The 15,391-nt window shown below is 45.9% G+C and overlaps 1 protein-coding gene across 1 annotated transcript in view; it reads left to right on the plus strand.

The window, feature by feature from the left end:
- zfpm2a (zinc finger protein, FOG family member 2a) overlaps positions 1-15,391 on the plus strand; it is a 117,656-nt gene that overhangs the window by 40,561 nt on the left and 61,704 nt on the right. The window lies entirely within an intron of this gene.

Raw genomic sequence — 15,391 nt, forward strand, 5'->3', positions numbered from 1 at the left:
TGCTGGCTAAAGATAAGAACGCTGGGACGACAGTAATAAACCATCACTGTGATCAGTCAGGGGACAGGGCTGAGGGGGTCAGCTCTGAACTATGGGGGCCGTGACAAAAAAGAAAGCATCACATGCGGAAAAAAGGGCCCTTTTGGGGCGAGAAAATGCTGAGCTTAAAAAATACCGCTTTGAAAAGGAGGGATGGATGTAGCATGACTCGATGTATGACTGACTGTAATTATCCTCCCCCTTCTACTTAGCCATCAGAATGAGTATTAGAGGCTCAGGAACACACTGCTGGACAGGCGGCGGAGAGCGAGAGTTTTGCGGGAGTAAAGTGTCCCTCGCATGCAGCGAGCGAGGACGGCTGAACTGCGGAGGAGGTGATGTGAGACACGATGCCCATTTCATGTTTTACTAAACCACAGCCCGAGTGGTTCGGAGTTATCGAGTGACATCCAGTTTGAAGGCTTCCGCGCTGTGTCCTTATCTCTAATGGGGAAAATGGGCAACTTAGCACACGGCTGCATCCAAGTTCAAGAAACACGGTAATATACTGTATATATACGCGTACAGTCGAGCCGGGTTGGTCAAAGGAAAGCACATGTAATCAACATGAAACCACCGATGTAACTCTGTGGACATCTCAATGATGTGATGATTTACGCCGAGGCACTCGTGCCCCCTCCGCTCTGTTTTCTCAATGGGCAGCACAGAGTGGGCAGAAATTAATCTTGGTGCATAATAATGCCATTCACTCTCCCATCATGGCGGCCATGAAAGGTCATTTCCCTTTTTAATTTTCCCCATTGTGCTGGAAAAGTCAGATGGGCATGTTGTAATTTGAATAAAGAGAGGGGGGAATCAGACAATCAGATAGGGACATTTGAAATGACATGACTTCCTGTTCAGAGCGATTAAAAGCAAATTTATTTAGTTTGAGACTGTCTCCCCTTTAATCTCTTTGTAAATGCTCAGATAGTTCCGCATTCAAAAGTTCTTTGTTATTCTTTGGCTTAAGTTTAAGCAGGTGTGATTACCATCTCCAACAGATAATTTTTAATCACCGCGTGTGTGCATCTGAATAGGATGTGTAATGGCCGTTGCATAAAAAAAAAAAAAAAAAAAAAGGGAAGTGAAGCCTTTTAATGAGGTGGGCTAACTCGGAACATGCCCACCTGCTTTGGTGATTCTATTCAAGCACCTCCGCGCCGTCTTCCCTTTTGCTGAGTAACAACAAAAGCCTTTACAATCTACATCCTTTAATTGAACTTTCTTTTTTTTTTTCTCTTTCTTGTCCCTGCATTTCATCTCCACTTTCGTAACTCATGTCAAGTGCTGTCCGCGATTGCCCCGTGTTCTCTGATTGTCTCCTCTTGTCTGTAGCGGCAGAGAAGCGTACAGAATGACTCACTATTAATCTGATATAGCCGCTGTGCAGAGAGTGCTGGTTCTCTGATGTGGAACACCCAGCGAGTTCCCTTTCTCTGCACTCGTCTCTCTACAAGTATGTCCGTAAGCAAATCTGCACACTGATCTTCTGTCTCGTGTTCATTTCTAGTCACGGGTGTTTCGCAATCAGCCGCTGATTTGGGAGATAGCGTGTCATGCTATTCTATTCATTTTTCACGGACTGGCGCTGATAGGAATCTGACTCAGTCTCTCTCGTTCTCTCCCCACTCGCTCTCCTCCAGGCTAATTGGGAGTGGTGTCTGTTAGCTAGCTAACTCCGCTAATGAACTTGTTCTCAGCCTTATCTAAATGCGTGCTCGTGTAAACTACACCCCCTTATGAAAGTCATGAAAATCCAGGGTTCGTTAAGAGCTGCTGTAATTATGATCGCATGCTGTTTCCGCTCAAAGCGCTCAGCCTGCAAGATACCGTTTGTTTCAGTCGTCTTAAACTAACTGCACGTATTGTGTTGTCCACCAATGATGTAATGAAATTTAAGATAACATATCTATATAACTCAGAACTCTACATTGGCTATAAAGCCCTGTACTTGAATTAATTGTAGTGTAGCATACATGAATACTTTTTCATGCTAATCAAGTCTTCAATTTCACAATAGATAGAGAAAAGGATACAATACAGCTTTATTGACTTGTTAATAAATAATGACTTATTATTAAAAGGGTTTAGTTTACTCATACAGCCCCTGACCCTACAACCCTTTAGGCTCTGGGAGAAGGTCAAACAACCCCGATGATGTCATCGGGGTTGTTTGAACTTGTGCTTGGACCGCAGGGCTCGACAGTAAGGGTTGCCAGTTCGCCATGGGCAACCATTTTGAGAAATTGGCAAACAACTGTCGTTCCTTTGGTTGGACTTTGAAAGACATGGGCATTTAACAGCAGAGGTGGAAAGATGAGAGGTGGTACTTAAATGATTCTGAGTAAACATTACTGAGGGAGCTATATGATACTACAGATAACTTAAAGAACATCTTTTGGGCTGCAAAAGAGATTGCATTAAATGTCAACATATACAACAACAGCAACAAGACTCCTTATGTCCAAACCAACAGATGGCCACACTGCAGTTTGTGCACACAACTGATAATCAATTAAAATAAAATGCACCTCAGCAGCGTGTTGTACTCGCCTGTCTGAACGGTACCGCCAAGTCCTTCACAGTCTGCTCCAGGTTCAACGTTTACCCTCGACGCGTAATATACCCGCTCCGCCTCTCCGTCCCAGTATAACCAGTCCACTCTCTGGTCCGTTTTGAGCAGGTATCCGGTGTTAACAGTCTCAAACAGCAGAAAGTCCTCACACGCCTCACTGAAGGTAGAAGTTCCATCAGTAGCTTGTTAGCATTTAGCATGCTAGCAAAGTCCAGCATTCTCCAACTGCACAGGTCACGAGCGTAGTGGGTGGTGCGACCTCTAATTAATTGAGATAGGTACAACATTTTTGTTTCACTATAACGAGGTACAATAATGCTAATTATATCCACACCGTCTATGTGGTCCTAAACTTGTCCGTGCTTGAAGTGACCCCGGGCCCGTGAACTCGGCGGCCTGTAAACGCAAACGTTTCTGACGTGTCATTTCCGGGGTGCAGAGCATCTCCTACCTGGAGCTCCGCCCTCCTGTGGCCGCAGACACACCTGCAGCTTCTTCTCTGATTCATCTCTTTTCTACTGTTTTATTCTCTCACAGTTTATCAGGACTTCTGTTTTCACTCTGTACCAGACACAACTCGAAATATAGCCACGCGCTATACGTGTGATAAACACTACTTAAGTGAAAGCAGGCCTGAAATAACCAATTTTTTTTTAAGTACCGAAAGAAGTCAAAGTAAACAAAAGCGAATTTGTTAAGCTGATGAGAGTAAATGTATCCCATTACCTCCACCACCCCTGTTATACAGGCAGGGAGGCTACAACCATAGATGTGATTGAGTTGCATTATGGGGAATGTAGGACACAGTGTTTCAGGGTCTCGACCTGTACTTGATACTAAAAGTCAGTTACATAAACCACGAGGTGCTTTCCAGCAGAAATAAAATTAAATACTGTATAGACTGGCTCATGCTACTGCAGCTGTCAGTGTGCAGCTAAGGTGGTAGCATTGTAAATCCCACAGTGGTTTAACCGTTCACTTCCACTACTGAAGCCAAGTAAATCTTTATTTGACATCACTTGTAGCGGTGACCTCGGGATCCGAGAGATTGCAGCAAATTAAGAGGTAAGATAAGGCACACAGCAGAGGAGTGTGACAGAGAGGTAACAGCAGCCATGTGATCATCGGCGTGGCCCGGCTGGCTCGGCCCCCGGTGCCAGCTGGGCATCGGCCAGGGCCGAGAGGCAGGGGTCGGATGAAGGAGCGGCCATCTGAGAATCAACCTGACGGTCAGACACAGACGGAGCACAGGCAAAGAGACCCCCCCCCCCCCTTCCTTTCCCTTTTCAAGACATCAAACACGCTCAAAACGCAGCTTCACTCAGATGTAAAAACTCTCGAGTCTCATTTCTGACTCCAGCCAACCCAGAAGGGACTGTGGCCGTTTTCTTCCAGTCTCCAAAAAAACAACAATAACCATTACAGGTATTAATGCACATATGCCATGCGAGGAGGATTGGAGGGCCAGATGGCCACGATGCTGTGGCAGGTGCCTCAACAAATGTTTGCTGTGCCCCGTGCTGCTATTTATATCACGGTGAAACACAGGCGCGCAAATATTTGCAAAAAAAGGACAGTGGGCCCTTTCTGTTGGGAGTCAAAGTGATCAGCGAAATAAACAGATGGGATTAAACCTTTGGGGGCACCAGGCACCTGAACTGTGAAATTCCCTCAGTTTCATCTGAAGAAACTTCTCCTTCTGGAGGGTGAAAACATGCTCAAATGAAAGTGGAGGTATATGGCGTCTTTATTGTAATCAAGCTGCTCATAATGTTCACATTTTTGCATTTCAGTCAGATTGCTTTTTCAACAATCGTCCCCAAAGGAACTAAAAAACAAACTGACCCAAACTTCAGTGCAAAATACAGCGGAGGGAAAGAAAAAAAACGTTTAAAATTCTTGCTCAGTCCATTCGAGCGCAGTTCAGTCAGGTGGCTCTCGGTAAACAAGGCAGGGTTTTTTCTCAACTCGGCGCCCGAGTCCATTATAAAAAGTCAGGGTGTCGGCAAGGAAGGAGGGGCGCGCCGAAATGAGAGAGGGAGACAAACGGAGCACCCAGATTCAGATTAGGCTGCAGAAGATGAGGGTGTAAAAGGGATTTAATGGTAGGATGGATTAGAGAAATCCTTGTAACAATGTTAAATAATTATGGTTCCAGCCGAGATCAAAGCGCCATTGATTGAACCCCTCAAGCCTTCAGCACACGGAGTCTTGGAAAGCAAAGATTGGTAAACTAGCGCTCAGACCACTCCGGCTGCTCCAGTTAAATTGGATTGGAAATATTAGGATATAGATGAATCCTTCAGGAAGGCTTTTCGCAAAGCTTTTGTCACCGGAAATGTAGCTTGGGAGCGGTATGAAAGGTTTTGATAGTGTACTGTCTCGACAGAATCATAAGACGAGGGTGTCGCAGCTGTCTCCACTGATACCTAAGCGTTTTAAGTAGACTTATAGACACACTTGACTGTTATATCAGCAAAGTGGAAACTTTCAGCGCGGGGCTTTCATTCAAGGTTTTTTATTTTTTATTTTCCTTTCCCTTTCCCCTCTTTCGTCTTGTAATCAAGAAAACTTTGGACGTGCATCATGGCAATTCTCTCTCTCTCTCTCTGGAAAAAGGAGGATTTCTTTTTTTTTTTATCTCGCTTCTCCAGGGGTTTAGTCAAAGTCTTCAGACAAGTCTCACAAAAACATGAATGACACTCAGATCGCTGATACTGATGATGAAAGTCCGTCATCAGCCTCTCTGTGAGTTCCGGGCCCTGAGTGATGTAAAATTAAATTGCAATCAAAGTGCTGTGTGTAAACATTGTCCGCCTTTTTTTAATTTTTTCTTCCAAATGCATTCGTTTCTTAGGCGGATTGCTGATGCAGGCTTTATGCATCACCTGTGTGTGTATTTTGAGAAAACACCCTCCCCCACTGCCACACACACACACACACACACACATATTTTCCTCTCACAATGTGTGATTATAATGATGAAATATGCAACAAGAGATTAGACAAATCACTGTACTCCTATGCCGCATCGTCGCGATGCAAATTTAGTCACTGATCCGCTACACTAAGAGGCTTTATGAGGGAACTTCATGGTTGTTAGTTATATAATCTAAAATAGGGCAAAATGCAATCGCTGTTCTCATCATCTGAGGAAGATGTCACCACATTCGGCTCTAGTTTTGTGGGGCTGTACGTGGGCATGCGGCACGCAGAGAATGCCCTTAATAAGATCATTCACTTCCAGCCATTTTGTCCACATTTCAGCGGAATTTGTGTCCGAAAACAAAGACATCTTCTTTTTTTAGTTTTTTGTACCGTGATTATATTTCACACTAACTAAGTCCAAAATAATTTAGAAGGGGCTGTTGCTCAATATGAAGCCGACTTGCAAAGCTGATGGTGCTGGTGTTTCTGTTCCCCCCCCCCCACCCGGGGGGACTTGACGCCCATCGCGTCTTCCTTTAGCTCTCTGAATATGTTTGTTCTGCATCGCTCCCCCCTCCCAGGCATGCTGTAGCTTCACACACATCTTCTTTTTTAGAGAGGTATCACTGTAATTGGTTGAATATCCGGCGTGTGTGTTTAGCATTAACACGGGGGGTGCTCGAGCAAGCGTTGCTGGATGGGGGGGGGGGGGGGGGGTAACGCTGGGTAAACTCTGGACTGCTCGACTGAAACTTCCTCGCATGTGGAGATTTTAATTTCTTTTGGCCTTTTTTTCTGGTTAAATAAAACTACAGAGTGTGTTTGAGTTGGACTTTGGTTTGTAGTTCTTTTTCATGCATGAATTTGCAAGGCTGTTTTTGGGGGGGGGGGGGGGGGGGGTGCAAGTGCTTCAGATAGTGGTTAGTTTCATATGCATGATTGTGTTACTTCCATCGAGTTTGATGTCTTCACATCATTATTTGGCTCTGAAGGAATGAACCCCCCCCCCCCCCCAACATTCACTCTCACACACACACACACACACACACACACTCATGTACAGCCTTCACACTGATAGGTATTGATATCAGAACAGTGCCCCCCCCCCCCCCACCCACCTTGTAGGCCTCTTCTTTTTTCTTTTTTCCCCCTGTTTAGAGGTGGTGGGGGGGAGGGGGGTTGGGCCCCGCTTGTCAAGTGAATTAAAATACCAAATAATAGCAATAATAACGATAATAAAAAAAGTTCATAAAAAATGGCATGTTCCTCCCTGATTGTGCGGGTGTTGTGGTATTCAATTATGCAATTTTCATTGGCATATTAATCATCTTTTCAACAAACAAGCCGCCGTTAATTAAAGCAAAGCATGGATAAAGACGTGTTGCCGGATCATCACTCCGTTTATCACCGCACGCAGACCCAGCAGTTAAGTAAATTCAGGCTGTGAGATGAATTTCAATGGTCTCCCTGTTTCCTCCTCTCTGTGTGTGTGTGTGTGTGTGTGTGTGTGTGTGTGTGTGTGTGTGTGTGTGTGTGTGTGTGTGTGTGTGTGTGTGTGTGTGTGTGTGTGTGTGTGTGTGTGTGTGAGGTTACCAGTGTATTGAAGCCCGTTGGGTTCGGAGGTGTGGTTAGTGACGACGTGACGTTGAGGAGGACTTTTATTGTTTCATACAGACAGAATAATTGGTGTGGGAGGCCTCTCTTTGATCGTCCACCTTTTTTCCATTTGGCAGATTTGAACCACCACTGTTCAGATTAGCCCGACTGACTCCAATTGAATGGATGTCGATTATTTTCTCCCACTTTGCCTCTCAGTGGCCGCAACTGCGTGTGTGGAGGGGGCCAGGTGGAGCCAGCAGCCTCCTCTCCTCTCTTTTGTGCCGCCTCTGCCCTTTTTTTGCTCATTGGTGGGAGGGGATGGAGATTATTCAGGATCTGGTCAGATATGGGCTCCTGTAATCATAGCTCACTGCCTCTACTGTCATTCAGTCACTAAATAGAAGTGTGTATGTGTGTGTGGGGGGGTGGGGGGACGTCTTGGTGACGGGAGCAGCCAGACAGACGTGCGAGCACTTGAGTTCCTCCGGCAGGAAAAAGAACTGGAGGCATCCACAGACACGCCGGCTTGTCCCTGTCCCTCATTGTGGAGCAACTTTATCAGCGCCAGCCGCTCGCCCGCTCGCTAAACTGGAGGGGCCAGTCGTCTCTTAACTTAAACATAAGATCTTTGTGGTTTGAAGCACTCGGCTGCCCCGAGGCCCTCAATGTGGATCTGAAAAGGCAAACCCGCCGTCCGCCATTCAGTCGCCCCCCCACCACAAAATCACACCTCGTGGAAAAAAAAACTTGTTTCTGCTGTGTTAGCTCAAATCTAAATGCACTCAAACAGACTGTTGCACTGGAGCAAGATCCATCCAACACCTCTAAAGGAAAGAAAGAAGAGAGAGATGATGGAGGAAGAAAGAGAGAGGGAGGGAGAGAGAGCGAGGATGGGGGAGAGCGGGAAAAAGGAGATGGAGATGGAGGAGGAGGAGGAATGAGAGAGAGAGAGAGGGAGAGAGGGGGAGAGAAAAGTCAAAAACCTCCACATAACAATGCCGGAGAAAAATCAGAACATTTTCCACCGAAAGATGGGCCATTTCCAAATCCTTGTGCCCTATCAGACAAATTAAAGTAAATCAAGCATGAAATGAAGCAGAAGAGCCCGGAGATAAGGCTCCTTTAAGTCGTTTACAGATTAGGACAGAGAGAGAGAGAGAGACAGAGAGAGAGACGGAGAGAGGGAGAGAGGGAGAGAGGGAGAGGTGCATCTGGTCTCTGGCAGTGAAGGAGGCTAGTTTCTCATTTCACAATAGCAGCCTGTGTATAGGATTACTCTCCCCTGTCACCGACATGAGGAGCAGTGGGGGGAATAGACGTCTACAAAAATGTCTCTGAATGTGTCCCCTCAGAAAACGTCTCCAGCCCCCCCCCCCTTGCATTAAAAAACCTATCCGTGAAGGGGCTAGATGTGACACGCGATAAACCAGCAGCGTTCGACCCCGGTGTCCCGCTCTGATTTGACTATTGTTATTTTCTCTTCAACTTTTTTTTGTCTCTGGTGCTCAAGTGGCCTCATCACCGCGAAGGCTTAAGAAAAACATTTCAAACGGATCTGTGATTGGCCGAGCCCGCCTCACGTGATTGTACGGCTGTCAGCTCCTGTGCGCATGTTAAGCACGCCTCAGATCAGGTTTTTTGGGGGTGGTGGTGGAGGTGGAGAGGGGTGGTGTCGCGCACATTCTATTCTCAAAACACGGTTTTCTTTCAACGTCGCAATCGCTCTGTAGACGGGGTTGTTAAGCATGTGCGCCGCACTTCTATTTTCTGTCTTACATCAACAGATTAATTGCTGTTTTATTTTAGTGCTCGCAAATAATCAAAACATAATTATGGAGCTAGTTGCTCATGGAGGGAGCGATATTTTACAGTGTACACACAGGCAGTCGCACACACACACACACACACACACACACATATCTCATTCACGCATGCACGCAAATGCAAGGCAGGAACTAAACAGCCCCCCCTCCTCTTCCACACACACACACACACAGGCACCCACACAAGGCGAGGGGTGCGCTGCTCTTTGATGGCGCCCGTCGAGCTCTCGCCGGGATTTTGTTTCACTCCCTCCGTGTATCTTTTCTGGGAGCGATGAGAGGTGGGCTGGGCCGCGGCGCTCCGAGAGAGACGAGAGCTGGCCCCGGCAGTCGCCCGGGTAGCTGCTCTCCAAAGCGCCGACCTTGACCTTCCCGGGTCCCAAGTCTTAGGTTTAGCACCTCTATCGCGCTATCTCCAGGCATTTTAAAAATACTCCTGAAACTCAACGATTTAACCCGCTTTTACGCTGTTCACATCAAAACTGGATGAGAGAGAAGAAAAAAAAAAGCTTAATCCATCTTATCTGTTGACTGTCAAACTGCTCCGGCTAAAACCTACTCACAAAAGACAACTAGGTCACCCAGGAAAAAAAAAAAACAGAATTCCCCCGTTACCCAGGGGAAGTTGCAGCCTGGTAATTGACTTGGGAGGAGATTCAGGAGCACTTTAAAAATAGTCTCTTCCTGAATTAACTGCAAGACTCGGAGGTGGCAATGTTTACTTGTGTTCATTGCTAAAAAGTTGCCTGTTTAGGTGTTTCACAGCACACTCGCATACAAATCTTTCAAACCAATCTCCTACCTGTATTTCCTTCCAACTACTTCCCGTCACGCTTTATTTATGACAACTGAACAGACAAAATAGCAACTTCCTCCTTGCAGCTGAAGTCGTAGCCCCTGTTATCCATCCTCCGTCTCAGATGCGTGCGTCCCCAACGCACATACCGCCAATTACTCATTCATCCTGACACCCTCAGGTGGAGTAATGTCCTTTTGATGGTTTTGAAATTTTAAGAAAAGCATTTAAAAATGATCAGATTCCAGCGGGAGTGGCGTGTGTCCTCTAGATGTTGCCGGCTGATAAGCTGATATCTCGGCGCGAGGACAGTCATTCTTTAGGTTTCGCTGTCTCCCTTTACATGCTATCCATAGAAAATTGCAGCACTTCTCCAAAGATGGATGTCATAGAGATTGTTGTCAGCGAGCCCCGCTGCTAACTCAGCCGTGCTTCTGTGATGAAGCGGAGCGCTTTCGTGGCTGGTGTATTTCAATTGTACAATGATACCGAACTGTCGGTGTTGGTAATGCACCGCGGGACCAAGTTGTTGTATGTGAGTTAGTGCAGCTTAACTTCAAATTCAGAGAGGGTCATGGGCATGGCAAGATCCTGGGTTATCTTCGGATCCCCATAAACACTGAGTCCACTATCCCCATAGGAATTATGTCCATAGTGGACGATTCCACGCTTCAGAGTCTACTCCAGAGTCTCAGTGCCAATGCAGGAAGTAGTGTGCCGACTATGTAGCGAGGTGGAAAGTAAGTGTGTGGAGGTCGGGGTGGGTGGGCATGTAAGCTTGTCACATGCCCCTCGCAGACCTGCACATAAGGTTCTGCCTTTTCATCAAAGGAAGGTGTTTGCTCTCCGGCAGAGAGTTAGATGAGAAGATTGATACCACTCTCTTATCTGCCAGTTAAATACAAGGCCACAGCCAGCAGCCAGTTAGGTTAGCTTAGCACAACGACTGCAAACAGGAGGGGAAACAGCTAGCTCTGACCAAATGGAACATAATCCACCAACCAGCTCCTTTAAAGCTCACTAATTAACATGTTATATTTTATTTGTTTAACCCGTATAAATCTGAAGTGTAAAACAACAATCCCCCAGTTTTGTGGGGTCGTTACTACCACTTCTTGATAGGAGCTGTCGACGGGCAACCAGCTAAGAATTTAGCAGGTTACTGCTCAGAGCCAATAAACGCCATGTAACCCACTGTAAAAATAAAAGCATTTGTATGCATTTTGAGAGATAAATTTGAGATATAACAAGTGAATTAGTGAGCTTTAGAGATGATTTAGTTACCTTCAAGCAGGGCCAGGCTAGCTGTTTCCAGTTGTTATGCTAAAGTAAGCTAACCAGCTGCTAGCTGCAGCTAGCTGCAAAGGGGTGGTACTCTTATCTTAAAAAGGACAGAAGGATGTCTTTTGCTTTTTTTGTTGCCATCCAGAGATATTGTAGAAATCACACATATTTAAAACATTAGCATTGAACATAATCAGTGTCCAGAAGCGTCAAATGTCCAATGTCTGGCGATGGGGCTGAAACACCTGTGTCCTTGAAAACAATACTTTGCAGGCATTGTTGGGTCCCTCCCTGGTGGGAGTCCTCTATCCTAGGGAGCCCCACTTTGAATCCCCCCCCCCCCCCCCCCCCCCCCCCCCCCCCACTGAATCCCACCCCAACCTCCTGCTCAGCCTGTGTGGAGAGTCACAGCTAAAATGCCCTAATCCCTTGTTTAACTCTTTCACCCCGAAACCCTCTACTGCCTGAAAACAAGCCTGACCTGAAGGGGTAAATCCTGCTACCAAACCCCCCCCCCCCCCCCCCCCCCCACACACACACACACACACACAACCCCTCCCCCTTCTCACGTGACCAAACGCATGTGGTTGTCAACTTTCTTCCCCCTCTGTTCAGGGCCAGAAGCAGACGGGTTAGGGCGGGTTTGTGGGAGATGGAGGAGACTGAGGAGGGTGGCGAGGAGATGCCGGTGGTGGGGGTCCGCCCTTGTTTTAAAACAAGCGCCTCTCTCAGAGATAATAGTGTGGGCTGTGGGTTATAAATGATGCATTTTGCTCACCAGGACCTGATAATAGCGGATTGGGTATGGGGGGGGGGGGAAAGTTAATCGTTCTCTTATCAAAGCTCTGTGACATTTCTCCTTCAGCTGTAAAATTTCATATCACATATCTGCTTTAAAGATGTGGCACCTTTTGTTGAACCGATACCGTACATTCCATTTCACCCCATATGCCTCTCTCGCGGTATATTAATTTATAGCCCATTTGCGGACTCTATAACGCGGCCTGTCGGTGGAGATGACTGGGATTCAGTGGGACATGTGTGAATTGCCACGCACAGGTTATTGAACTTTGAACAGCAGACATTTATATGCTTTGATTCAAAGGTAGTACTCGATATCAAGAGGGATCCTCTGCCTACTGAAGCTCAAACACATCTTCCCCACTTGTCTCTGCTGTTGTCGTTCTTTGTTTCCCAATAACATCCTCCCTCCCTGTTAATATGCTCATGATAACTGGGGAAAAGGTGAAGTAAATCAAAAGCTTTTTTTTTTGGTGCCTCGGGCAATTTCTTTTCCTTGAAGTTGGTTCTTTGAACTAGTTAGAGAAGTCAAATTCATGTTGAAAAGGGCTCGAACAGACCCATTGCTTTAACAAATGTTAATCTGCGGTAGCAAGTTGATGATGTCATTTGTCATCTCTGACCATTCGCAGAGACCTCACTCCAGGCCAGAAATTGTATTAAGAAGATTCAGGCTTTCACTTCATGTGCATTAATAGAACCATTCGTACAGTGAAATGTGAATCTATCCTTAAATCTCCAAGACATAAGGTAAAGAGTATTTCAGTCTTAAATCAACAATATAGCATTCTAAATAAAAGTGTAGTGTTTTTTGACCTTTAAAAATGTCACTTACAAAACAGACTTCCTCAAGTATCCTTTATTTTTGTAAAAATCTACAGAACTTTGTTTGGTGGAGATCCCAATATTTCTAAAGCCACCAAATATGTTCCCAAAATATATCAAAATTTCCCTCTAGGGAAATATGTATTAAATGATCATCTATATAGAACTTTTCCTATTGGATTTTATGGTGCGAGTATATCTTAGGTTTGGATATACCAATGAGCATAAACGTCATAGCTTTGAGAGACCTGTTTTTTACAACGTTAATGGGAAATAAAAGGGGGAAACTCAAGGAGTGTTTCATTATATCTAATAATAGTGTAGAGCGTGGTAGTTGAGCTGTCTGTCAACAGTCCATACACATTTATTCTTTAAATCATACCCAGGCTGGCACCCTGCCACTGAGAAACTCATTAGCATGCAGTCGTATGCCATTGAAGGCGAGAGATGAGCTCTCCTGTCCCTCCACACCATAACAGAAAAGAAAGACAGGACACACATTTTAAAAAAACAAACCGATGCCAGCGTGGAGCATCTTGGGTGCTATCTGAGGAGGATCTCCACACACAAAGGGACATTCATTGGTCTGCCAAGTATCTGTGGAGTGCAGGAACAGACCCTAGAGTCTAGCGACAGATGATGATCTTATCGAGGGAAGGGTGGGGCGCAGGGGGTGGGGTGCAGAGGGTGAAGGTGGCGGAGAGGGGTTTGGTTGGGATTTTTGGTGGAGGGGGTACAGCTCGCAGGCCACATCAGGAGCTTCGTTTTGTGAGGAATTGTTGAAGATGGAACACAGGCGCTGGGTTCGTTACATCTCCTCATAGCCCATCTTGACCTCTCCACTTGTTCGACGGACTAAACACTTCTGTATTTGTACAAAATGCATTAGTGATAGAGTTGGGATTTTTGGGGTGTTTGTGAGAGGTATTATCACCATGACATCAAGGTTTTTTTGCAGCCTTGTCAGTATCCCGGTTGGTAATACCAGTTTATTCTTACATTTTTCACCAAACCTGTAAATGCTCATATAGAGGACATACAGACAGTACACGGAGGGAAGTCATTATTCATCCACGGGGTGTTTTTGTGGAGATCTACCAACAGTTTCTGCAACAGATGTGACAAGCCATCTGTGAGCCAAGGTCCTCAGGCAACATTTGGTGTGAGATGCGCACAACTGGCACCTAAACATGGCGGACCACAAACCGCACAAATTGAATCGTACCCCCTTGTTCCCCCCCCCCATCTCCCCTTCTTGCACCCATACCCAGTACCCCCTTTTTCATTCCAAGCACCCGGGAAAAAAATAAAAGAAAGAAAGAAAGGGTAAAGGAAAGGGAATCAGAATCGTTGGCTCGGGGAATGGCTGCTGCCGTTTGTCAAGCGGGGCTAAACAGGAACTCGCATCCAAGCGGTTAAAGGCCGTGGGTCTTATCTGAGGACAAACAGAATGCATCAAGCGGTGGCTGTTGCTCTCCGTGATGACGACCAGCTGTGCACCGATGTTTAATTATTTCTCTGTAATGAGCTTACCCACCTTCCACTGCAGCACCGAGGAAGACAGCATGCAACAGCAGGAACACTGGAGGGGAGACGGAGTGGAAAGAAAGAGCGAGATAACGCCGTCCAGATGATCTCACTCATGGGCCTATTCCAAAACTGTGCCTGCGGTTTCCCTCGAAGCCGACTCCGTGTTTAGACCGTGTGTTGGTGTTGCAGAGATATCTTCTTTTTTTTATCTACATTTGACAAAGATTTGGTCAAACAGGTGACTTTTTATTATGGGTGACATTTAGCTTTTTGATTGTCAGCGGAGTGACCACCACCGATGAGTATATGATCAGCAAGGGCGTCATTTGTGGCATTTGTGGTAGGAACGCCAAGCGATCGTGTTTATGCATGCAAAGCAGCGGCATAAGCTAACATTTCCATATGAGCACAACAGACGGGCACAATGGCGCGCCCGCAGATACACGGCTGATATTTACACAGTGGAACAGGGCTGAATAGGTCATTATACGGCGAACGCATCAGAAAAGTTCAGCGATCACTTCAGCCCATTCAGAATGCCCTGAATACCTATTAGCCACACGTGTGAACAAATAGGTTAAAGAGACCCAATGTTAACAACTCGTGTAGAGTTTGTTTGCATAATAATACATCAGGATTATTTGCTAGATAATATATAGTTGTTGGGTTGGCTTCCTGCTAGAGTGTCAGTCCTTCCTTTGGAGGGTCTCAGAATAATGATGGCAGCTGACCCCGGATCTCTAGCCTCCCAAAGATCATTCCAATGATCAAAAAAAGCCTAAAACATCACTCTGTCCTGATAAAAATGTCCTTTGTTTGAGTTGGTGGAACTTCTTTAGTCTAGAAATCAGACAGAAGTTGTCGCTATAGATGTCTGAATCATCACACTTCCTCTAACAAGACCTCTCTGGGTTGTCAAGGCAACCAGTCGGAAATGTACATTTGAGAACTCTCCCATGTACACACACACACACACACACACACACACACACACACACACACAGGGAAACATCCTCTCTGGTAAACTATGTCACGGCCTGCCATGGGGTTTATCATAACTATTTGATTAATCACCATCCCGAAAAAGTACACTGAATCTAAGAGATAAGATAGTCGGGGGGGTGACAGGGAGGTGAGCAGCGGTAGTTCTAACAGCGCTATCCGGTTTCACTGTTAATTAACTGGAGC

Source organism: Anarhichas minor, unplaced genomic scaffold (assembly GCF_050575085.1).
Source record: "Anarhichas minor isolate MPS153535 unplaced genomic scaffold, ASM5057508v1 ptg000022l, whole genome shotgun sequence".
In the NCBI taxonomy this organism is placed as follows: domain Eukaryota; kingdom Metazoa; phylum Chordata; class Actinopteri; order Perciformes; family Anarhichadidae; genus Anarhichas; species Anarhichas minor.